This window comes from Gambusia affinis, linkage group LG01, assembly GCF_019740435.1.
Source record: "Gambusia affinis linkage group LG01, SWU_Gaff_1.0, whole genome shotgun sequence".
In the NCBI taxonomy this organism is placed as follows: domain Eukaryota; kingdom Metazoa; phylum Chordata; class Actinopteri; order Cyprinodontiformes; family Poeciliidae; genus Gambusia; species Gambusia affinis.
The window spans coordinates 31,645,423-31,672,411 of NC_057868.1; the positions used below are offsets into that span (position 1 = coordinate 31,645,423).

The following is a 26,989-nucleotide window of genomic DNA, read 5'->3' on the forward strand; positions in this document are numbered from 1 at the left end:
CATTTGAAAATTATTTGAAATTTTCTCATTTAATTCAATTATCATTGCCCTGTATTAAAATTGTTTCATAGTCTGAAACATCTGATTATGATAAATAAACAAAATAGGACTGTTTTCTATTTTGAAGTTCACATACCTAGGTTTATCTCTTATTTTTGCCACTAGGGGAGGCAAAGTCCTTGAAAAACACTACACTCTTAATTACACTCCTGAGCAGCATGCTGACGGCCCACACAAATGCTGACTCTTTCTTCTATCTGTGTACAATGTTACCAGTTAGCAGGACAGGCAATTTGGCCTTCCAAACATGTTTTTATATTCAGTGTTTGCTGTACTGTGTGAAGGGTTCACTGGAACATGCAAATGAACCTTTACATTAACTCCACATTTGTCAGACTGGCCTCTGCCAGTGCAGCACGCCTATGTGCACAAATGTGATTTGTCAGTAAAGTGGGATGTGACAGATGTGATCTAGGTTTGGACAAATGGAATCTTTTTCTTTGTAAGGCAGATAAAAGCTTTGTGGGGTTGACTGCTTTTTATCTGCACATGCTAACAGGTACTAGTGAGTTCCCAGGGGAAAACTGAAGAAAAAAGACAGAGGAAAGGAGACAAAGCCAGAAAAAAGAGCAGCGCCATAAAAATGGTATGGTATGGAAAAACTTAATTGAGCTTTTCTCCCCTATCATGGAGCAAGTTTAATAAAACCTTGCTCCTCAGAGTCTAATTCACACTTTGGAAGAAAGAAAAAAAGAGTGCTGAAGTGTGTTATAACTAAGGGGGGTATAAGTTAAGGAATGGTGTTTGTGCACTTACCATTATCAGAGATGGTTGACAAACAGCACAGATAGGCTGGAATTAGATCAGAATTTCTAACAGCAGATTTTTTGGATTTAGTGATTTAAAGGTTGTGTTATTTCCATTTAATCCAGCACAGATAGAGAGCATATGCTTTGGCATGCAGCCTCGCAAAGCTCAAACCCATAGGCTCGCAAATATAAGACATTTTATACCCAAAACAAAAGGACAAACACACACGGAACATACACAGCATTAAAAATTAAATGCAAAATTAGCATAATTCATACTTGATCCAGCATAATCTCCCACAATAAAATAACATCCTCACATCCATACCAAACACACACTCACTTAGGCACACCAATGCTATGTGAACAGAAATCAGTGAGTGTGAAATGGATGCGGACCCACAGCCCTGGTGCCGTCAGCCTTAGCCAGCTGGCGATGGTCCCAGCTCTTCCCCTCCACAGCACTGCCTCCCCAAAACCCTGCATGCTTTGATATCAGCCAGCCCCTGGCTACCGAGACATCTGGAAGTTATTATTCAACAGAGCGTACCACAAAGCGGCATTTCCATAATGAAACATCACGTTTTGTTTCAGTGCCCTGCGTTCTCCTCCTGAATACATGCCGCTTACAACTTGTAGCATACCTGGGACTCCTGACCACACGTCTTGCTCCTCCGTCATTCGTCTGTCTATTCAAGTACTATTCATGGACTCACTGGGAAAAAAAGCAAAATAGCCACTCATTTGACCTTTAATACTTTAACGCTAAGGCTCTTAACCATGCGGTGAATAATTTGAGTTGCCTGAATTACAAATTTCTGTAAAGGCCAGGCTATTCAGCGCATAAAAAGCATATTCATACTTAAAATAATAAATCGTTTGTTGGCTGAGGTCCCACTATCTATTTGTCTCTTTGATTCAAGGGCTGATTTTGTGTCACTGATTCAATTTTCTCACAACTACCAAGGAAACAGATACAAAACTGTGTCTTCTATGTGTTCTACTTTTTAAGGGATTTAAATACACAGCCTAGAAATCTCAGTGCCGCTGAAAAATTCTTGTGAGACTTATGAAAACCCAGACATTTGCTCCATTTAAACCAAACTTTGTTTTGTGATTTAAAAATGTGTTAATTATTCCTTAAGACTTGCAGTACTAGAAAATTAATTTTTAAAAGTAAAAAAAATAAAAATGATGAGCACAGATCACTTTGGAGTTCTAGCTACATGTGGAATACTATTATCAATTTTACAAATTGGTAGTAGTATTCCAACTACTAGGAAAATGATAATTTTTATAAACAATTTGAGGTGGTTTTAAGTCTTTGTATATCCTACATTATTCTATAAATATCCTATGTTGTTTGTAAAAAAAGATTTTTATGCGACATAAACAGCAAGATAGGGAACTGTGTGAGAGGTTTAGGTATTATATAATTATAACTTATATTGCACGTTTGTCTCATTTAGAAGTGATCTGGTGAAGAACCTATTGATCCCGGGAAGATGTTGCACCTAGTAAGTGAACACAGTCTCTTAATTATTTGTGTTTTCATTGCTTTAATCTGATTAAGGCTCGTGTTGGTATCGACTATCTGATTTGGCCGTGTGCTTCTGTATTCATGGGGACAGCTTAGCTCAGACTGCTCAGTCTTTGCCTGACCTCTGACAGCTTTTAAATAGAAACGAAAGAGCCAAGAACCCCTGAGGTGCACGGATGTTTTCCAATAACAGCTTATGGCTAAGGGAAACATTCTCTCCCCCATGTGGCAGTGCGATTTTATCACTTTTAACCGTCTGCCATTGCTGCTACTCTCACCCACTCTCTCTCTAGTTCTCAAATCCCCAAGGAGTTTTGACCTGATTCTGGGCTGTTAGTATCACCAGGCCACTGGAGGAAATGTGATAGAAAAAGAGACCTTTGAGATGAAAATTGAAACTTGAAGCGTGATATTTCTGTGTGTAACTCACCTCATTTTTATTTTGCCCTGATGACGACAGGTCAATCAGGGTCAGTTGAACCACAGTCTCCCAGACATTTGTGTGAGGGCCACGCGCTGTCACTTTAAACTGAACTGTCTCATCCAAGTTGGCTCCCTGTCCCTTGGCAAAGATGGATCCATCTGTCCGGACGTTGAAGACCGGGTCGGTGCTCTGGAAAACCACGGCCTCATTCCCCATGCAGTCGTCAAACTTCACTGTGGACAGAATGATTTAAAAGAGTTTCATATGAAAACCATCAAGGCAATGACAGTTGTAAAATAAAAATGGCACATATATTGTCTGGTTGGAATGCAGATGAAATTGCTGCAAGCCCCCTGCCCCATGCTCGAAAACCGAAAAACAACAAACAAACATACTCAGTGAGAGACAAACACCAGACAGCTTATAATGAAATTATATTTCATTATAACTTTCCTTTAAGTCAAACCATTTCAAAAATTTCTCCTGTATGTTGCTAGTTGGAATTACATGAAGAAACAAATAACATAGGTGAACCCCCACGTATGTGCAGTTCAGTATTCACAGATTAATCTATTTGCGTTTTTAATGTAGAACATGACTCAAAATTATCTGTGGCAAATCCACCTTTTTGCAATGTTTTTTAGAAAAGCATATCTAACATATTTGAAAAAAAAAAAAAAAAAAAAAAAGAAAAACAACTTTGGAAGCTAAACATATCTAGCCGCAATGCTATTGGATGGCGTTTGCAAAGCAGCCAATCAAGGAGTGCTACTTATTTTTCTTGGCCCTGATTGGCCCAAAGAGCAGAATTAAGGAAGACTGTTGATAGCATCTGTGGAAGGACTTAGACAGTTTCTAATGTTCATATTAATGTATATTAAGATCTATTTGGTGTTTTGAACTATTAAACTAAGTACGTACAGGTGTTTTTAAAGTGGGTCTCAAGTATTTGTGAATATTAACCATTTGGGTGTGGCTGTGATTCCTAATCCCCACTGGGAGGTAAACCGTATACAGATTGTGCTATCTCAGTATTATTGTAAATAGATTGGGAAATGTGTCTTAGAAAACTTGGCTTCCATCAGCCACCTCCACATTAAATAACAACTGATGTGCAAAAGGTCTTAAAATGAATAACACTTATAATTCGAATATTTTTTGAGAGGGGGTGAAAGATGAGTGAACCTACACTACACAATATTTTGTTTTATGCTAGATCCATAGTAGCTTTCTAATTGGCATCTCCACTCATTAAAACCTTTAACAAGGCTCCTTTTACCAATGGGTAAAAGCACATCTATAACAATTGACCAGAGTAGAGTATACAAAGATGATTTCTATTTCCACAGTCTCTGTAGATCAGCCAGACGTTTGGGTCCTGTCATGCTTTCTGTTCTTTAGCTCAGCCCACAGCATTTCAACAGGATTTATGTCTGGAAACTGAAAGAGGAGGGGGAGTTTGTGTCTGGTGGACTATTTCTCAAATATTTGGCAAAATACTTCAAATAATTATCCTGGTGAAAGTCCCAGAGATGACTCATTTTCAGTTGTGTGGGAAAGTCTGACAAAATTTTTGCATAAAATGTATTTCAGATGGCTTATGGCACCATGGAGTTTAGCAAAGTTCTCAGGATCTTTAGAAAAGAAACCGGTCCACAACATCACAGGTCACTCAGCATACCTAACAGTGTCAGAAAACAGACAAACAATAATAAGCTTTGGCACGAAAACAGCATCACATAAAAAAAAAAACATCTTACACAAAGTGAAAGAAGATATTGGCAGCATCATGCTTTTCTTTCTTTTTGCTTCTTTCTCTTCAGTTGACACCAAGATAAGTCAAGGTGAATGTCAGTTTTGGCCTGTTCAGCATCAGATATTTGCATTGAGATAAACTGAAAAATAACCAAATAAACAGAAAACGAATATTTCATATTGCTCAAGTCAGGGTTCGAAACTAATTTTGTCAAAAATTAAATAAATAAATAAAATCAGTGAATGTGTATTTTCAGTTGAACTGATTGACAAGCTAAATGATTTATATGTGGCGTATTCAAATGATGTATGCAAGAGTCATTGTATTCACCGTTTAATTTTTTGTATAAACAATTGATCTCCCCATGATGACACTCATGATCCATAACTGAGGTTGAGAGTTTTTTTTTCCATTCCCTTTACTGACTTTCTCACTTTGCTTAGTGACAAGATGCTTGGTTCTCATCCAGGTTTGTTCACCAATTTTGCAGTTGTTTAAAAATTTAAATAACTGCTTTGACTGTAGATATGGTCAAGATTACCAGAGATGCCAATAAATGTGGAAGGAGCAACAAGTTCCTTGATAGTTGCTGGTCATTTACGCTTCCACTCCATTTTGAACTTTTGCCGTTTTTTAGATACAAAAATAAGTCATCTAGTACAGCTGACAGTGTCAACTGTCATTTTGTAACCCTTTTGATGTCACTTTGGCAAAAAAAAAGAAAATAAAGATAGAATTCGGATTTTGATAAGTATTATAAATCAGCAGAACGTTTCTCACTTATTGTTATTTGATCAGAGGTTATATCTTACATGTGAAAGAGAAACACAATCAATGTCATATAACATCTTCAGAAAAATAAGATAGAGTTAAAATATATGTTGGAGACTTAAGCATTTATAGGATTATTCATCTAAAAAAAGAATAAAACTACATTCTTAAGATAAATCATTTCTGCAGGATGCAATGAAAATTATAAGGAGCAATACGATCACCAAGGTACTTAATCTCCTATAGAAATCTAAAATGTTTAAGAGTGGAGGAGTAAGAGGGAGACAGGTTTTGTTCTATTGTGACCTTCCATTCTCATTTACTTCTCACTTGTGGCACGTGCAACCTTCTACTCCTCTCTTGAGGATTACGATGTCTAGACAACATATTGTAGGAACCCTGGGCTGAAATACACAATTCACCTCTATATCTTCTCTTTCTCCCCTCCTACGCCTCTATACAGCTGAAACAAGGTTCCAATTACAGAAAGTGACTGTGAGTAAATCTGTGTTTTTGTTACATTTGGAACTAAAGAAGACTGTGATCATGTCAGAACTCTCCAGATGTCCAAGCAGCCACTCTAAACTCTGTCAGATGGCACATCCATTCCCTGACAGCCTCTATCGACTGTAGTAGGTGCTACACAAGTGTGCTCTCCTAGACGGGTTTAGATAGGACATAAGAGATAGACTGCATTAACAAAAGCACCACAAAAGCTTTTGTTTTTTTTCATAGGATTCTGTTTCTGCTTGTATTGCTGAGCAGGTTCACCCCAAACAAACCTCTAAGTTGCCAGTTTCTGTTTGTCTCATTTGCTTTTCTTTTTGTCAAATCCAATTTTATTTCTCCCCCTTTCATTATATTTGCAGATTTTCAAAGATTAGATTTGGAAGGTAGAGTTGACAAAAACAAACACACCATTTGGCAAACATGTTCGTACACAAATTGAGTTTTGGAAGGCTGCCTGAATATATTAACCATAGGGAGAAGTAAAAATGCAATCTCAAAGTGTTGATGCATACCTAAGTTGTGGTAGGCATACAAAAAAAAAAAAAAAACTAACTAAAAAAACCCTAAAATACAAGTAAAATCACACACAAACACACATATAAAACAGGCCTGTAGTAGTATGTTGCCCTTTCTCTCCCTGTCCACCAATTACTGTTTCTTCTTTTTTCTAAGCTAGGCACAAAGCCAACAGTGCAGCACTATTGCAGCTATGACTGCTAGAGGCCTGCAGGCTGAGTCTACACACATAGGGAATAGCTAATTTAGAGGTCAAACTAAGATGTGAATTCCTTAGTCTTCATCTTTTCCTGAAACATCACAACACAAATCAAATATAAATAAAAAAAAATAAATAAATATATGTATTAACTAAAATCCTTGTGGCATTAGAGTGGCTAGAAAATTGAAATTAAAAATACATTTTTGTGTTTAATTCTCCTGCAGTCTGAAGAGACGGGGTCAGTTAGACCCCACAAATATTTTACTGTATGCGGGGTCTGGCAGGGTCGTACAGAAAATATGAAAAATTAATATTCAGTTCTTGCCATCAATTATCTATTGGATTAATGTTTCAACATCAAATGGGTCACACACATGACTTTGTCCTAACCATTCCCGTTATGCTTCCCATTCCTTTTAGCTGTTTTCTCATTCCTTTTGAAGACAGGAAATCCCTTTGCTACCCGGTGAAGATGTTAGTTATGTATCACATATGCGATAGCTTTTTGAAAGTAGCCCCAGAAGTTAGATTTTATAATAACAAACAACAACAACAACAACAACAACAACAATAATAATAATAATAATAATAATAATAATAATAATAATAATAATAATAATAATAATAATAATAATAATAATAATAATAATAATGAGAAGAAGAAGAAAACAAATGCAATATACTACAACAGATGGAAGCAAAATACAGTGAAAATTAATGTAAATACAGAGCATATAGTCCCAAACAGGTGAGTTTTGAGTCTTGATTTGAAATCCATCTGGCGGATGTTTCGTAGTAGAAAGTTCCAGAGTTTGGGGGCAGAACAAGTGAAAGAGATGTCTTAGAGTGTTTGCAGTTGTGTTATACTCATACCAATTTCGAATGATGGATTGAAGTGCTCCAGGCGATGTTCAAAACTCGCAATGCATTTTATCACCTAACCCTGCTTTAAACTTCTTTATAGCGATATCCCTGACCTGTCTGGTATTTTTTTACCAAAGTTATATAAAATACCTCAGAGACCTTCTAAGAATAGCAACATTCATACTGTCTTCAGGTTTCATACCAGCAGAGATCTGCAACTGGTTGAAGTGGATTTTTTCCAATGGTATACAAGTAAAATGGTGAAATTTTGTAGTTTTATTTGTAAAACAGAAAGAATAAAAATCCCAGGACAATTATGCAGTCTTGTGACAAGTACCCTCTACTTTGTGTTGTACTGTTCTATAAAATACTAATATAATACATTAAAGTTTGTGGTCAAAATGTGAAAAAATATAGAAAATAACAGGTATCAATACTTTTTTACAACACATTATAACATTCATAATTTTCAAATGAAATATTGTCTCTTCACACTCATTGCAATAAACCAAAACAAGTTTCTCTAGAAAATTGGATCCTGCACAGTCACATTATCATATTCCAGCCTGAAATTGTTTATACTGGTTTATCTATCATAACATAAACATAAACATATTGAAGCTTACACACTGTGCTATCCAATTACTAGAGGGAATGAGATGGATGAATGAGACGTGAAAGCTGTTTGTGAGCCAGAAAATAATCAAAAAGATACCTAAAGATGGAATCACTCCTTTGAAGATGTTTAATTCAATTTATTTATCTGTTTTAAAAAAGTATTGCAAAACATAAATATGATGAAGTTCAGCATTAAACTTTATTTTTTATTTTTTGCATTTTATCTGAAATGGCAAGCACAACACATTTGTAAACAAGCAGCTCTTTCAAGAAAAATCTGTAAAAGCCTAACTCAATAAGTCAATAAAAACCAAAGCAAGATGTAACTGTAGGTGGTAAGTGTAATCACTCTTCGTTTGTGTGCGTAGGCATTTATTTTCGGTGATTGCCTGCATGTCTTAACAGTGACAAGCTGAACTAACTGCACCAATACCCACACACAAATGGAGTGACAGGCTGCGCCAAAGAGTACCCAGAGGGTCTTCTTCCTGCACCAATTAAAGAAAAAGACAGTGCCAACTTTGCTCGTCCAACAACACACACATACACGCACACGCCCGCAAACACTTACACAGAAACCTCCAATAGATCTTCTTTCACTCAGTTGGGTCAATACTGCTATAAGAGAGATTATAAAAATCGGCCAACAACAAAGCAATGAAGCCCAACGGCGCAGTGCTGCACATTAACAAGTTGTCTAAAGCAGTGTGCCCTGGGTGTGCATTGATCTGGCAAATAAGACAGACACCCCAGTGTGCCAAACAGCTAGCCAAGCACTTCTCCATTGTCTAGTCAATGAGAACAGTCACCCTCTGAAATGTGGAATATTTTACCAGTACAGGGTGCCGTAGTAAGGGAATAAAGTCTAACATTTCTTCATCATGATTGTTCCCAAACTGTAAAATAACAGTTTTCGTGATGCTTGAATGATATTTTAAGTTAAAGCCCAACTTCATCTTTTTTCCCCACCTCTCTAATTAAAGCGCTCCTGATCTCACAACAAGAGAAGGACAAGGAGGAGAGGAACGAGGAGATGTGACCTTCTTGCGATGTTCTTTGGACAGCCTGAAAGGAAGTGGCTGACAAGTGTTGAAAAGGAAGTGAGAAAAGAAAAGAGTCACGAGAGAGGGAAAGTTGAGGAGTGACAGGAAGAAGAAGGTGAGAGGAAAGAGGGGGGATGGACTGAAAGGGAAATAGTTGAGAGGACGGAGAGCATGCGGAGGTGGCAATCAGAGAGAGTGCGATGAAAAGAAAGAACATTAAAGGCGAAGAAAGAAAGAAAAAGAGATTGTGGGCAGATTGTGGTTGCAAAAGACATATCTCCCGAGGCAGCACTGTTTATAGCGGCAGTCGTTCGGATTGTTCAAAGAGCGCTGGACTGAATGCATCAGATGTCACTCTGCCCTACAAAACAGAGAAGGAAACACTTTTATGGGCACTGGATCAACCTAATATCTGTTACAATCAGGCTCATTGTGAGCATGAGGGGGATGATGTGGGAGGAGGAGAAAGCTGATGAAGGCAAGGAGGTGAGGTGGAGGTGGTGGCTGGGGAAGGCTGCGGATGGAGGCCTGGCATCGGGCTCCTGGCTCAGTGAACTGGCTCCCTCTCACACATCCACATTGGAATGGATGGGATGCTCAGATGGCTGTTTAAACAGGTTAATTGGGCTGGCCTCCCGAGAGATCGGGACAGATGGATGGAACGATAGAATGAGAGAGGAGAGGAAGAGAGAGCAAAAGAGCAGCAAAGGGAGAGTGACGGAGCTCTGAGAGAACTGGGGGTGGGGGGGGGAAACGAGGGTCGGAAGCAGCGATGGACAGAGAGAGACGAGTGTGGCCACTGATCACAGGCACCACAGGGAGTATGCAGTCTAATCAGAGCAGTGTGGAGCTGTGCAGCGAGCTCGGCCCTCAGCAACAGACTACACAGAGCCAGGTCCGCTGTCCACCACTGATAGACTATGAAGGGGGAACAAATTTGCGATGGAAGGCTGTTTACTACCATGTTAGGAGTCCACTGGGGAGTACGATTCACTGAAGCCAATCATAAAGAGGTGCTCATCACTCAGCCCTTCCAAGAAACATTACAAAAAGGATGATGGTGGTCATCAGCTCTAACAGAAAAAAATACTCCCAGTGTAGAAGCAGTCAAGCACAAAAACTACATTTAAACTACAAATAAATACTTTATTTTATTTCACTCTATTATTATAAATAATAACTCTAGTACATTGCAAAAAAATCTAATTTTTGTTGTTTTTCTTTTTCCTTTAATACATTAAATAATTTATTAAATTTTTATCTTCTAATCCACCTAATTGTCTCATGTTTATTGCTGGCACTGTTTGTAACTGCAATGCATTTTAATTTATTTTAAGGTTATTTCAGGATAGCAATGTTAGCTGTTGTTTGTTTTGCAATAAAAAGAACTATGAGAAAATTAATACAAAGCATGAACCAGACACTAGGTTCTTTCAAACTTTGAATTATCTTCAGCTACAAAGCACAATTAACACATCAAAGCAACCACAAAAAAAAACAAAAACACATTATATGTTACAATTAGATTAAAGCTATTCTTCAGTCAAATTTGTATACCTGCTTTTCAGAGCAATGTTTCAAGTCTACTTGAGCTGGTTCAATTATTAGACCGTTTTATGGTTTTAGTTTTATTTTTTTTTCCATGTTCAAATACAATTGGAAGGTTCACAGAATTACAAGCTGCAGCAATGATTGTTAAATTCAAAGCAACAACAAAATCTAAATGAGATTTTTGAACACATTGCTGTTTTCTTTACTCAGAGGCAAAAAAGGGTTCTCTTAGCAGAAAAAGAAATTATATTAAAACAAGAACTTCTGAGGAAACACGTCAGGCAAGCAAATAAATGCTCAAGATGTGTGAAAATGAGAAAAACACTTTCCTCTTAAAAACATTAAACATATTCTGTGAACTCATCATATTCTGAATGTAATTATGAAACAAACTTCCACACCTCTGCAGCATTGTTTGTACAATATGCTCAGTACTGCTGAGGCAGAGCGTACATCTTAAAGAAAACGAAGCGATGTCTGTGTCCTGAAAATGGATGGACTGCCATGTCCTATGTAAAATTTAATAGCTTTACTCTGTGTTTTGTTTGGCTGAACATCGATATACTTTACCTCACCGCTCTACTGTCAAAAAATCCAAAGAGTCAGCATAAAATATTAGAATCTTGGTCTGCCATTTCTGCATTAAACTTTAACTCAGCCAAGAATTTGATACAAGAATGGACCCCAGGTAAACATAATTTATTTGGTGTGTGGATGCCCAGAGTAAATGTTGAGTCATGTAAACATATACAAAAGTGATAAATCTTCACAAAGTATTTGTTTACTGTAAATATGCCAGTAATCACAATAACAACACTATAAAGTGGAAAAGAATTGTGATAGTTAGAGTGTTGTTTTTAATCTGCTTTGTGATTACATCTCAGAATAAGTGTTATTATTGTTTTAATTAAGAGTTATTCACTTTAAATTGTGCTGGACACTTTAATTTGCAAGGATTAAGTGATATCAAAAGAGTTAGCAGGAATTCTGCCATTATCCTAATTAAGATGAGTCTGCAAGTCACATTTAGTGGGTGAGGAGAAAACTCATCGAAAGTTAATCACAAGGCTCCCCTGACCCATCGTGGCCTCTTTGAAACTAAAGTGAGGTTTGTTGGCTCATCAAGGGTCTCCTTCCCTGAGTTGTGGAAATTTAGTTATTAAATGACTTTAACTGGTGGATTTTTGCATTGAAAATTTATTTTGTACCACAGATTTATGCTTAAATATTTTATTTATGTTTTTTGTAAATCTAAAGGACCATGAATTTTCTTTGAGGAACATCTTGCATTTAGGTATGAAATGAATTGAGACACTATTTGACTTGGCTATGCTTTGATCTAAAACCATTTCACTGTCCTTCAGGTTGTATGTTTAGGGTTGCTTCCTTCCTTGACCCTCTGATTTCTGATTGCTTCCAGGATTGCCCTGTACTAGTTTAAACATCCTACTTTCCAGCCCTGGCCAGATTACATGTCCATACTGACAAAAGAAATTCCTCAGCATAATGTTTTATTGATGGTATGGCATGTTCAGGATGTCACATATTATATTTTGGATGCCAAAACGTTCCCCTTTTGGCTCACCTGACCCTGACACCTTTTTCCACAAGTTTGCTGCGTCTGTCTTCTGGGTTGTTGCAAACTTTCAATAGGACTTTTATAGCTTTCTATCAATAATGGCTTTCTTTTTGCCATTCTTTTATAAAGGTCAAATTTATGGGACTGTAAACAGATTCTCCCATCTGAGCTGCAGATCTTCTCAGATCCTCCAGAGTTGCCATAAGCCTCTCACCTCCCTGCTCGGCTTGTCAGTTTGGGTACAGTTCAGCTAAACTATTTTCACTTTCAGTTGATGGGTTGAATACGGCTTTGTGAGATGCAATATTTTCACGAAGAAAAAAGTGAGGCTGGTAAACTCGCTTTAATCGTCAGGAATGTTCAAGGGGTATAAAGACTTTAGCAGTGCACTTTTATACTTAAATCATATTTGCCTTCATGGTTTTTATTTAACATCTCATTTCCTTTTTTCATGTTCAAACTGACTGCTAAAGGATAGACATAAGAAAAGTATGGCTGACACAAAGTTAAAGAGAGTGAAAGGAAAAGACCGAAAGGATCTGAAGAGTTTCATTTAGTGGTTATTAAGCAAGAAGGCTGAGGAAGAAAAAGAGATCTGGCTGAATAAAACCACTCCCAGAGAGAGAAAAGGCACTGCTGTGAAAAAAGAATCTAAAGTTTCTTTGCAGTCGTCATGTCTTCTATACTGGATGTCGAGTGAAGTTGTGAAGGAGCACCCAAATGCACACAGACACATAGTTAACACAGCCAAAAGCTATTTACACAGCAAACCACAGCCTATTTCCTTACACTCGTTCCCTCACACCAGACATTTGGCCTTTTACCCTTCCATTCTGTGGTTGTGGTTCAGCGCGTTTTCTGGATCAATAACCTACAAATTCAATGATGGATTTGATACATACAGTATAGATTACAGTTCCCTAGAGCCTTGGCCCAGATTCTGTATCACTGTGTACTACTGCAACACCTAAAGCCCTGCAGCAAGAGATCTGATACAGTCTGACCATGAGGACTGAGCTCAGCAGGAGGAGGAGGATTGCGGCAGGCAGTTGAGAATGTGTATGTTTGTGTAAAAAGGCCTGGCGTCTGCAAGACTGTTCATGGCTTACAAGAATGAGAGATGATGTTAAATGAGGCTGGGGTTAGGGAGACAGACCAATGAGGGCTTGTGACTGTCTTGCTGTTGGGATTCTACAACTTGCCTTTATGTTTTTTTGGTTTTTGTTTATGGCGTATAAATACAAAACTCTGTTAGGGATAGAATGCCGCTTGTCTAGTTGTGGAGAGCATGAATTATTTGCCAAAACACATCTTAAGATTTTATGTTGATGTTTCTGTGGCCCATAGACATTCAGTCTTTTGTGAAGTTTAATGCTGTTCATTTACATCTTTATGTTTCCATTTAGCCAGTAGAAGGTCCCCATAATAAGGTTCAGAGGGTTTTTCAAGCACTGAATGTCATTCAACTTTCCTCTCCTAAATTTCAAAAAGATGCAGACACTTTAACGTGTTTTGAAGTTTATTCGATTATGTGTTAAGTGAGTGAAAAAATTTAGATTTTTTTTTCCTTATCTTATTAAAAGCATTTTTCGTATCCCATTTAAAAACATTGACATAATTCTTTCAATACATTAAACAGTTTACATCCTAACAGGAACTACTTCCTCAAAATGTGTTTTCTCTCTTAGTTAAATTACTAAAATAAATCTATATCATCTTCTGTGTGTATTTAGTATTTAGAAGATGAGACGCAAATTAAAAACAAAGACCTATGAAGGAAGCAAAAGGAAAGATTATTTATATATAGGAGGAAGAGTTTGATGAACACAAACATTTTAAATATGTTTATGAATAACTGAACTAAATAATCAGGCAAATCAACAAACTGCATGCCTGCTTTTTTACCAAAAAAAACAAAGGCTGTTTATTCAACCTTACACATCAGCATTTCGGAACCTGATCTCACAACAATCATTTAAAAGTCAAATAAAAATAAAATAAAAAGAGATTTACACTTTTTTAAATTAGCTTCATCTTCCTCTCATCACTCCTTTCATTTTTGGGATTTGCCCCTACATACCAAAAAGGATAGAAATGAAATTTAAATTAAGTGCATCAAGTATAATATTGCAGTGTTTTACAAACTTAGTTGTAAGGGCAGCTTATCCTGATGCGACTGTGATTTTGCACATATGATCCACTGAAATCAATTATTTTAACAGGTTACCAACTGGGTCTTTGGCATGAACTAATCTTACATTTCTAATCTAAGAGCACACATTTCCAACTTAAAAGCAAGATTCCATATGTATTTAAGTGTCCTCTCTCCAAGACCAAGTATTACACTCATGCTAGATAATATCTGTTATAAAGTCCTTCAGTCACAGTGCAGGAACAAAGGTTTGTGACAAAATGAATCATAGTTGTGAGCAAGCAGAAGCTTTAAAAGAGTGAAAGCAGTATTTTGAGAGTTTATTGACATAAATCCTGCTCTTATATTGAATATTTGCTCTTGGATTCTGAAAGTAGGATTCTTCCATACAATCTGGTCACTTAAAAGTCAGAATCTGGACATGTGTTTTTGTTTTTCATCCCTTTGAAACTGAGATATGTCAGCATACTCTATATGATCTCTTACCCAGCCTCAGTTTACAACCCCAAACCTTACATCACTCTATGTGCTTTGTCAGAGAAGACAGGAGGAACAAATGCAGATATGCCAGAGAAAAAAAAACATCTTAGTACATAAAAAACAAAGAATTTAACATAGCTTTCATTCAGCCATTTGCCTGCAAGCAACAAATATACTTGTAAAAAAAAGAAATCATTTTCATATTGTTTTCTCAACCATTTCCAAGGAAGCAAACAGCACAAAATTGCTTTCTTCAACTGCTGGAGGAAATACAGGCTGTATTTCTCAAATCTAATCAACATCTCTCCATCAAAACTTTAACAAAAGCTTCTATTTTCCAATTTTAGAGGTCAGAGCATAGACCAGAGCACTCCCTCTAGCCTTTAAACCGTAGAAAAAAAGTAGATGTAATTACACATTCTGAGTGGAGGATAAGAAAATTGGTTTTCAGTAGTATGGGTATTTATTACTTCTTTTTTTTCTTCTGAAAGACAGCAATCAGGCTACAATCCCAGAAAACTACAAGCTGTTAGTGAAACTGGCAATTAATGAGTCTGATGTCTCAGAAGGTTGTTAAACTGCAGGTAAATGGCCAAATAAGTGATGCGACTCCAAGAAAAATACAGAGGCCAGGCAAGTACAGAAGTGAGAATTTTTTGTTGCCTGTTATTTTGACTTAAAAAAAAATCTGTTGTGATCTATTTACCTGCTTTTTGATGATAATAAACAAACATTCCATTATATTTATTTTCATGCATTTTATTTAACATTTAAGCTGAACATGTATTTTATATTTTCCAGAAGATTGATGGTTGATGTGAGATATATGTCTTCTATTGTGGTGACAGAAATTTGTCTCTGCAATAGAAGAAGTAAAAAAAAAAAAAACTGGACAGAAAAATTCTCATGGATATCTCTTAATATTGAATAGAATGGAATAAAATAGAAAATAAACTCTCTTTATTAACAGCAGTAACAATATAGGCTAACACAAAAACTTGTTTAAGTATTAAAATCCTGCAGCAGTGGCTAGGTTGCAATGGTTTGGAGCCATAGTGGCAACAGACACGCTCCAAAGCCACCTGTCTAAAGTTGTTCAATGAGCTGTCAGCTCCTGAATTGCAAAATGCATTTAGTTTGGTGTCTAGATCTGAGATGACACTCAGATGCTCAGAAGGGAAGCATTATTTGATTGATTTAGACACCTTCGCAATGTACTCCATACATAATGATGAACATGTCTGCAGAACTCCATGAGTGAGTGTGATGCCACAGAACTTGGTGTCTTGAAAGGCCTTGTAGATTTCTTTTTTTCTCTGCCTTACCAGGCCCATTTATTAAGTCTTTCAGGCTGGCCAAAGTCATGCTCACAATGGGTGAGATGGAGGAGATGTTGTCATTTTCTCTTTGGAAGATAACGTTCATGTGGTTCACAACGTTCAGTCATCACTGAGAGAGTGAGACCAGTTACTGTTTAAGTTTGAAAGTGCTTTTTGATGCACTGAGCTGCCAGACAGTTTTTCACAGCTTCCTCCTCCTGCAACTTCTACTAATAGGTGACCAATTAGTTAATCAAACCTGTTAATATATCTATTCAGATTGTGAGAAAATTGGGAATTTTTCTTGAGAAATGCATACAAACGGAACACTCGACAATAAAGTCTTAAGTGTCTGCAGAAGGCGTGTACAGAGTTTGTGCAGCTTGCAGAATACACACTGTATGCCGTGAGAGCCTCACCTCTTCAAAACAGGTGATCAAGCAATCACATACATTTCAGAGAAAGACATTGTTGCAAGCAAGGTCATTTTTTTTATGTATGCTAGGATAACCTTGAGTGCAGCTATTTATTCTTTAATCCAGCAGGTTAAAAGTGTGGAGCACTTTCCCAAATTGGCCATGTGTTGCATGTGCTGTGTGCCAACAGAAACAGCCTCAAAAATATGTGTAGAGGTGTGTGTATGGGTATTTGTGCGGAAAATAAAGAGGTAAACATGCACACAAATGGCAGTGTACATTAACTACGTGTGTGCGGGTGGTATGTTGTGTGTGAGTGTGTGTATGTGTAAGGAAAAATAAATGAGCACTGCTAGCAGGTTCCTTTAACAAGTCTTGTTAATGAGAAGATATTTGAGATTTTTGGCTAAGAAGAGAAACCAGAGGCTGTAATCATCTGCTCAAACTGGAAGATACCACGCAGGCTGCAAAAAGGCAAAGGACTGTACAATTAGACCACGCCATCTGCAAAAGAAGATGTAATGGAGTTGAAAATAAGCCAAAGAACCCATACAGTCATGGGATATAGACAATTTCAATTACTACCAAGACAGCCAAATGCAATTTATTAAATAATAATCTGCAAATGTGATCACCTCTTTGAAAGCAAATATCTGAAGGTGTGCTTACACAGTGCTAAGGAGGATGCAAAAATGCAATAATTTGTGTCAGTACTGAACAAATATTGACTGAATGGAAAGGAAAAATTTTACTTGTCAGAAATCTGTTTAAAATATCCTATTTTAGTTGAGCAATCTTTACAACAAGATGAACTAATACAAGCTAATTGTGGAAATAGACTTGGTGTCTTCTATGGACCTGTGCCCACTGCAAAAGCTAAGTTTGTACTAAAATAAATAAATTTGTGGCTTTCTGAAGTCAGAAAGGCCTTAGGCAAACATGCCTTAGTGATGTGCAACATTGTAGTCATAGCTTGCCAAAGGCAGGTTGTCCCCAAAGGGTGTATGGCAGATTCATTTCTCATAGTTAAAATGATTTACAGAAATGACAATAATGTCATATTTTACTGGCAATTTGTAAATCCAACAAACATGATTATTCCAACAAATTAATCTGTCAAAGTTTTATTATTATTATTTTTATTTTTTTTTACTGAAAATGTGTGAGCTGTATTTCTGTTGATGAGTGCCAAGCAATGACTTTGTGTATGTGTACATGGAACTGTGCAGTTGTGCTAAGCTTCCCTACAGTTGACTCACCTGACCCTAGTTTAGTGAGCAAAAGCCAACTGGCTCCTTATGAGGCTCAGAAAAATCACAAACCAAGTCCAGGGGTTTAAAAATGCCTCACTATCTTTGCTGTGTAGCATTACCATGATTCATCTTCACAAAACTGCAAAAGCTTGTGATAATCCATTTAGCTAATCCCTTCACGCTTTGGGCAAACAACGATAGGGAGTGAAGGGGTGGTTCTGTCTCCCTGGGGGAAAATGGTAACAGTGTGTGTCAGATATGGTCAAACTGAACAACTATTATTTTAAAATTTTTGGTTTTTTTTTTTTAAACAAATTGTAATTCACATAAGTAAGATATATGATTAAATTAAACTGAAATTGTGGCAATTGTACAGAAATTTGGTCTGGTTACTACATGGGCCATTATAAAGTATTTATATATTTGTCAGTCTTAAATGACCAAAAATAAAACCATGTTGTATGTTATGAAATTATTAAATAAAGCTTTGAATATTTTCACCATTGTCTTAATTGTTGACTTTACAGTCAATTAACAATAAGCCATTAGAAGAATACATCCAGACCTGGAATTGGTACATATAGAAGTTGCTACAATAATTGCATTTTGATTTATTATGCAGATAGACAAAGCATTAAATACTTTATCAAATAGTCAGATAATGTGAGGTAAAGAGAAGAATGAAACGTCAACAACCTAAAGGTAAAAGTGTCTAAGGCTTGCAGCAAAGATGTCTAGGTGAGTAAAACCAAAGGAATTCCACAATTTTAATATGTTGACACATTTAATGTAATCATTTGCTAATTGGGTCCTGCCATTCAATGCATGGAAGGCACCTGTTATTCTACCATCAACTGAATATATCTTTATTATTGGGGCCTGCCATGGCAATGCATACAGAGAGCAGTGCAATGGATGGAAGGCACCTATTATTCTACACCTCAAAAGTGCTGTTTCCTTTCCCTAATAATCCGTCTAATACCACTGCGTGCCACCTCCCATATATCAAAACGTACAGCCTTGTTTTTTTCTTGCAATGACCTGCCATGAAGTAAAAATCAGATTTTTACTTCTGTGTTGAATCTGTGTCTTGTAATTCCCACCAATGGCAAAGAAAGAAAAAAACATTTTCACTTTTCTGAAAAATTCACCAACAGCACAATTCTAGTTAAGTAGTAAGTAGTATAACATAAGTAGTATTTCAAAAGACACCTTCTGTTTTTTGAACAATAACAATCTGTTGCTAAGAGATAAGTGTGTTTTCTGTTAACAAAGTGCCATGAAGTCAACATCTGAGTTTCACTTTACCAACTCTAAATGTTATTGTGTCTCAGCAGATAAGAAGTATTTCAAAAGAGCTTATGTTTTGTAAAAGTAATATTACTTGTAATTAATTTGATGCTAAGAGATGACCGTTTTTTTTCTGGTTACGAATTGCCACGAAGTAAAAATCAGATTCTTAATGTTGTGTTGAAATGAAGCCTAGGCGCAAATTCAAACTGGAAGACTCTTTTATCCCCACCGGGTCCAGTTAATTGAAGCGACCCGCCTACAGTCGACGACCTATCAACGCTGGACCAAGACACGTCACGTCCAATCACCAACCAAGTCCCAGCTGATAAGGACCTTCATCCATCACCCTCCAGCCGAGCTCAACCCACCACCACCCCTTCTCCATTCCTTAGGCCCGCACCCTTCTTCAACCTCCACCAGCAGTGCCGGGCCCTGGGTGGGATGACGTTCCTAACAGCATTGGGAATGCTCATCTGAAGCTTATTGCTAACATTGCGATAACCATCATCCCCAGCACCAAAGACTTTAATTCCTGTATGTCAATAAACTCTTCTAATTGTCTTCTTTTTTCCGTCTGAATCTCTCCATATTGAATGTCTGTTTTATAATATATTTCCCATCAATGTGAAAAAATAAAAATAAAAAAAATAAAAAGACATTTTCACTTTTCTGTAAAATTCACCAATTGCACAATTTTTAAGTAGGAAGTAGCATTTGAAAAGAGCAGAAGAAATCGTCGGATTTTTGAGCAATAACAAACTGTTGCTAAGAGACGAGCGTGTTTTCTGGTAACCATGTGCCACGAAGTAAACATCTGATTTGTACTTTTTCAAAATTTACCAAATGTAAATTTCTTGTGCCGAATCAGTTAAGCAGTATTTCAAAAGAGCTTACATTTTATAAACAATAATGTGGCTCCTTATTAATCTGGTGTTAAGAAATGACCGTTTTTTTCTGGTTACGAACTGCCACGAAGTAAAAATCAGATTTTTGCTTTTGTGTTGAATGTCTGGTTTTTTTTTTGTTTTTTTTTTATGTTTCCCACCAATGACAAAAAAAACATTCACTTTTCTGTAAAATTCAGCAACTGCACAATTCTTGCTAAGTTCTAAATAGTATTTCAAAAGAGGAGAAGAAAACTTTTGAAAAATAATCTGTTGCTAAGCGATAAGCACATTTTCTGGTAACCATGTGTGACAAAGTAACATCTGATTTTTACTTTTGCAAAACTAATCAACTAATTTTTTTTTTCCGTCTAAGCAGATAAGCAGTATTTCAAAAGAGCTTATGTTTTATAAACAATAATATTAATTGTTATTAATTATTGGTTTTAAGAGATGAGTGATTTTTTCGTTAACAAATTGCCACAAAGTAAACATCGGAGTTTTACTTTAGTGTTGAATGTCTGTTTTATAATATATTCTCCTCCAAAGACAAAAAAACTAAACATTTTCACTTTTCTGTAAAATTCACCAACTGCACAATTCTTGTTACGTTTTTGTTAAATTACTGAAATAAATCTATATCATCTTCTGTGTGTATTTAGTATTTAGAAGATGAGACATAAATTAAAAAGGAAGGAAGCTAAAGGAAAAATTATTTATATATGGTAGGAAGGGTTTGATGGACACAAACATCAAACTCATGTTGTTCTGACACACAACCACAAACCTTCCATCTTATGATCTTATGTTGTTTAAACAATATCAAATGATCTTATGTTGTTTAAACAATATCAAACTGTTGCTAAGAGATGAGGTTACTGAGTATGATGTATGTTTTCTTTTAACGAAGTACCACAAAGTAAACATCAGATTTTTACTTTTCAAAATTTACCAACTGTAAATGTTTTGCATCTAAGCAGTATTTTAAAAGAGCTTATGTTTCATAAACAACAAGCAGTGGCAAACTTATTTTATTTTTTTCTTAAAATAAGCTCTTTAGCTACTTTTTAAAATATTTATTAGCCAAGTTCAGCACAGCCAATGGAGTAAGTCAATGTATGACATCATGCTAATGATACCCCACAAGCAACTGGCAGCATTTTGGCTAACATTATCATTTTTGCTAATTTTAGCTTGTGCGCAAATTTAACATACTGAATGGAGTAAGTCCATGTTACTCAGCCTGTTTGTGACTTTCCACATGTTATTGAGTACTTTGTGGCTTACCTTAGCATTGATGCTAATTTTTAGCATCAGAACGCTGGGTTCTAACTGATGGGCACACTTTGGTAGGCCCATTTACATTTCTTAAGAATTTTTCTAGTTAAAGCTTCTTACTCTTAACTACCATGCAGTATATCTACTGTCTACATTACCACTCTTTTACCCATAGGCCTATTAGAAAAATACTGCACTCCAATCTGTGCTTTTTCTTGGTTGCAGAAGTCCACCTGGCTTTTTCTATTTATAAACATAGGATGCCACCAGTAGAGCAAATTTACACCCAAACTGACATCTTAAGGGAATATGGCCTACACAGATGGCTACAAGATTCCCTCATTAGTATCAGAGGGTGCTCTTCTCCCTGACAAGTAAGTCTTCACCATACCATTATCACAAAATAATAAGCATATATATCCCCTAATGGCTAAATATAAGTAACTGTGGTCCCAAGAGATTTGGTACACAAAACCATATACAGGGAGAGATGTCTAGAGCCTTTTAAAGTTTTGTTCCAGTGTGGGCGTGAGGAATATACAAAGTAAACAAAAGACTTTAAAAGAGGAAATGATGGCTGAACAGTGTTTGATGAGAGCTCTTAGCCTGTAGCTATAGCACATTAGGCACAGATGAACCGCAGCCAGCTCCCACACTGTTAATGTGCAACACATTACAACTGCACAATGAGTTATGATTGCCATTAGAAAAGCAAAGGATTTAGACTTCACAGCTGGATTTAAAGAGCTGTCACTGCTGTGCCCTGTCCTTCTCCCACTACCCACACCTACTGCACAAAACACTATGCTGACCATCATTCCACCGGACTCACCTTGCTGAGAGTTTTCATAACCATTCAGAAATCATTTCCACTTTTGCAAATGCTCATGCATTTCCGATTTTATCATTAACGCTATAGCCTTCTAATAGTCGTTTGAATTTAGAAGAAATGTTCTCCATCATGACATGAATGTGTATGTATTAGAAACAATACAGGTGCATCTCGACTAATTATATATCACTTAATATATTGAAACTCCTATTATATAGATCCTTATACACAGAAATGTATACTACACTGAGTAGCAGTACTTGCTCAGTGTAGCAACTGTCAACTTTTACACTTTAACTAAGCTAAAATATTTGTAACAATATTTCCGATGCCGAAGTGTGATCACCCAAGGAATAAGACAGCTGCAGTTCATGTCCTCAATACAGCTGTCAATCTACAAACCTGTTCTCCTTGATGTAACTGAAAGGTCAATTTATTTCAGTATGATAAGTGAAGTATTTACACTCATGAAAATGAATTACAACAGATTGCTGTATTTTTATTTTGTAATTAAACTGTATTCTGTGAATGGGCTTTGCCTGTCATCTAAAACATGCTATTCTTGTTTTCCATTTTGCTTTTATTTCTTCCATTGTTTTCCTTCCACCTAATTTTAAATTAGGTTTAAATCTTGGTTTCAGACCTTCTTTCACAGCCAGCATCATCTCGATGGCTTTCTGTGGTTTACCCTCCTTGTAGAGGGTGTAAGTTGGACAACTGCTAGGTGAGCGGTCTTTCCCATGATATGGCTATAGCAATACTCAAATTTGATAAGAATTTGTAAGCCATAATAATCAAAATTAATAAAAAAAACATCCTGGAACATATAAATTTGTCTGTATTTAATCTATCTGTAAGACTGAACTGAATTACTGCAATAAACGAACATTTTAATTATATTCTAATTCACTGAGCATCACCTGTGCACAGCAAAGATATCTGTTTAAATCAGATGTTTATCACTTTTGTCTGTTTCGATTGTGACTTTGTGAACTCATGAACCTTTCATTATTTTTTTCCATTCTTAGGATTATTAAGTTCCCGTATGCAGCCTAATAATTGTGCTGTGCATATTTCTGACTTGCTATATGAGCAATATTTTGAAAGAGAAGAGGGGAAAAAAAAGAAGTGGAAATGGGCAGAATCACAAATGAAGCATCCTCTCTTCCGATCACTCTGTCTTTCTCGCCCACATGAGCTATATCTCCCTCTGGGGCCAGGACTCTAACTGTGAAATGAATGAGAAGCAAAGCGTGGGTAGACGCTAACACTAAGATAATGACGCCGTTTTGTCAGCCCTGGCCCGGAGCTCCATCTTTGTTGATAGCGGAGAGACATGGGAAGATAGCACGACAGAAGAGAAATGCCTTGCTTTTAAGTTAACAGTACCACATTTCTCAAACACACAGGCATTTGTCATAGAAAGGACAATCTGAGTCAGATGTTTGACTTGCACAAAAACAAAACACAGGACACAAGCACTATGTTCCATCGAAAGTGTTAGTGTTCAAAAAGCAGAAAATCTTCTCACCATCTATGCCAGTGTCAGTGGGTAACCGAAGCAGATACTGTAAATATAAAAAGTTTCTCTCCTAAACAATATGATTGGAGGTATTTGAACCAGTGAACAAGTTTTATCTTTTCTACCATGACAAAAAATGAAAACCAAATTTTGTTCTGTTGTGATGTGAAATGTGAAAGGCTAACCAAAGGAATCCATCAAAGCAACAATTGAAACTCATTATCGCTGCTGTTTTACATCAGAAAAGCAAACAAACACACTGCAAATATTAAATGTGTTCTCCACGGGTTAGACTGAGCCTCATTTATTTTGAGCCCTGCTGGAACATGATTTGTGTCTGCAAAAACCCATGCTGTGCATCCGATACCAAGCTCTGCTTAGTTACGACTAAACCGGTGGTGACAACTGTTAATAACACAGTCACGCAACCATCAGGAAGGGTGTGTGCGGGGAAATTTATTTATTTTTTGAATAAAAAACAGGATGAAAAAAAAATTATGAAGTGCAAGACTTTGAAAACACGTAATTAGATCTGTGGCAGCTGAGGACATTATTATTGTCAGCGGGGATGGAAAAGTCTGCATCGCATTAGACAAAAGCACATGTCTGGCTGGCATATATCATACTCAATGACTGACTTACAGATTTCACATCAGGCAAGCCGCGCATCAGCAGTTGGCATTATTACTCATGTTAGAAAAATGATGCTGCAGAGAAATGGGGGGGAAAGTTTATTATTTGATCAATCACACAATTTTGGGCGCACTGTCGCTGAGTGTTTAGGTCTTCTTTCTGTCACGACTGATTGCCATCTAAATAAAAACACAGTGAGACAAAAGTCCTGTCAGAGCGTCATTAGCCTCCTCATTAGGAGCCTGTCTCATTTATGCCAACATTCTTTACTGCTGACCATTTGAGTCAAAGCTTAGGATCTATCATTATTAGTTCTCTTACATTTTCCCAGGTTGATTTGGATCCAGTGATCCAACACTTAGACAGCATTTATCATCTGTTACAAAATACTATTAACTTTGGAACATTTTAATAGTGGAAAATCATCTCTCCCTGTTGTTACATTTTTTTTGCAGTCACTTTAAATGATAAGTGATTCAAAAACCAACATTTTCTATCTGCTTGGGAATTGCCTTCACCCAAAAACTTAAAAACAAAGTCTCAACACAGCATGCTATAAAAATTGCTATTTAATTGTATTTAAGATGCTGGTAGGAAAATGATGTTAAAATACTTAATTGACATGGATGACTCATCATAACTGATCCAGTAAGAAAGGCCAAACTTAGTATGATGTATGAGGAAAACCCAGATGAAGAGAAAATATTGATGGGTTAATTGGTGAAAACATGTCGTCAGCTTCTCAGCCAAGGGAATCGTGTATTCCTTTACACTGTGATTAGTACTGTATGTAGTACTTACATACAGTTTTAACTGTATGTAAGTAATACAGTCTCCTTTAAATCATTGTTTCAAAAGTAAAATTTGTTCCAAAAGATTTACTGCAGGTGTATTTTCTGTTACAATGTAAATTAAAAAATCTGAATGTCAAATTTTGCAAAGTCAAACAAAAAATCTCGTCAGATTTGTTTAATATAGTCCATTAAAATTTATGCAATTTGTTGTTTAACAGATCACAATGTTAGCTTTGGTATCAAACCCTTCTATGGTGTCAAAAAAGGGGTGCAAGATTTAGTCGCAGTCTTGGTAATATAAGTATATGGCAAAATATCTAGTTGTGTTTTTAAGTTTTTCAAAAGCTGTTCTTATTTCTGATCACGGATGATTCTTTCATGTAAATCACTGATGAAAAATTTAATTTAGATGGACACTGCAAATATGCAAGAAATTAACACAGCAGAGTTATAGAAAAAAAAAAAAACATTAAAAAAGTGAAGAAGTGCTGCAGTTGACAGGAGGAGATGTGTGGTCCATGAATTGGTGAGTGTGAGTGTAATCAGAGGGAGGGAGAGGTGCATCATTATTCAGAGTAAGAAGCTGGCAGGGGGATGCTGAGAGGTAAACCAGATGATGGAAGAGCATATGATTCCCTTACTCCTGTCTCTTGCTCTCCCTACGTCCACCCCAGTTAAATCCTGAATTTGGAGCTGTGAGACGAGGAGCACACAGCGGCAGGCGCAGTGCTACCCATCACTATCGCTATGGGGAACATAGTGCTGCATTTATTCTTAAATCAGAACATGGCAGGGGGTTGAGTGAGTTCACCAGCTCATGTATCTGTATTTGATATTGTGCATAGAGTACAGTGAATAAAAAATGATATACAGCAGCATAGAATCCTATCTAATAAAGGATATTTTGTGTTCTCAGTTTTTAATGAATACAGTAGTCAGAAAACAGGTTAAAACAATTTAAGTTAAAGTTAGATTGTCAATATTTGTACCAATAAACTCTGGATAGTTGGAAAAAAAAACAATACAAAGAAATAGGCAAGGGATAACTCAAGACTTCTGTGATGCACTATACATCTAGATTTGTGAATCTGGAAGAACAGTCCAATTACTGACACCCAAGTCTCTGAGTTACATAAAACCATAACATTTCCATGGGTTTATTAAACCGAAAGATCCTGATAAAGTCAAGCGTGTGTGGCATGGGAGTGAAAACAGGCTGTCATTTCAAGATGTCAGTCAGTCTGACTAGACGGATTCAAGGGTAAATGGAACGTACTCACATAAAGCCTTTTAACCTCATTTATGTTCTACATAGCTCTTTGCAAAGCAACATTTCATGCAACCATCCAGACACTCCAATATAACTTCTATTATGGATATATATATATATATATATATATATATATATATATATATATATATATATATATATATATATATATATATATATATATATATATGCGTGTTTGTGGTTTGTGTGTGCATGGGTTTGTCTGTTTAATGGCTAATGTGGCTCTAATGAATGGTGAGGCACAATATAAATTCAGCCTATTTTCCAATTTTTCTTGTCATTGTGAAGTTTGTTTATGCAGTTGCTGTCAGCAAGTGCTTGCAAACTGTTCTATAGACGATTGAGACCCTTATTTAAATATTTCTGAATAGGCTGGTCAACAACACTCACAAACAAATTAAAACTGAACCTGGGACCTGCTACAGTGCCTCCAATTGACACTAAACAAAACAGATTTCACAGTATAGACTGCACTTGTCCTTGCTATTACAAAATCTAAGACACGTAGACTGATCAAGCCTTAACTGAATGGACTTTTATTTAATTTTTTTAAATGGGAAAAGAGAATTTTCAGTGTTTTACAGCTTTAGTCTGGGCTCTCCCTTAGAGATAGGGTGAGAAGCTCAGTCATCCGAGAGGGACTCAGAGTAGAGCCGCTG

At 36.5% G+C, this 26,989-nt stretch overlaps 1 pseudogene; it reads right to left on the bottom strand.

Moving 5' to 3' along the window:
* LOC122831333 overlaps positions 1-26,989 on the bottom strand; it is a 256,610-nt pseudogene that overhangs the window by 70,099 nt on the left and 159,522 nt on the right.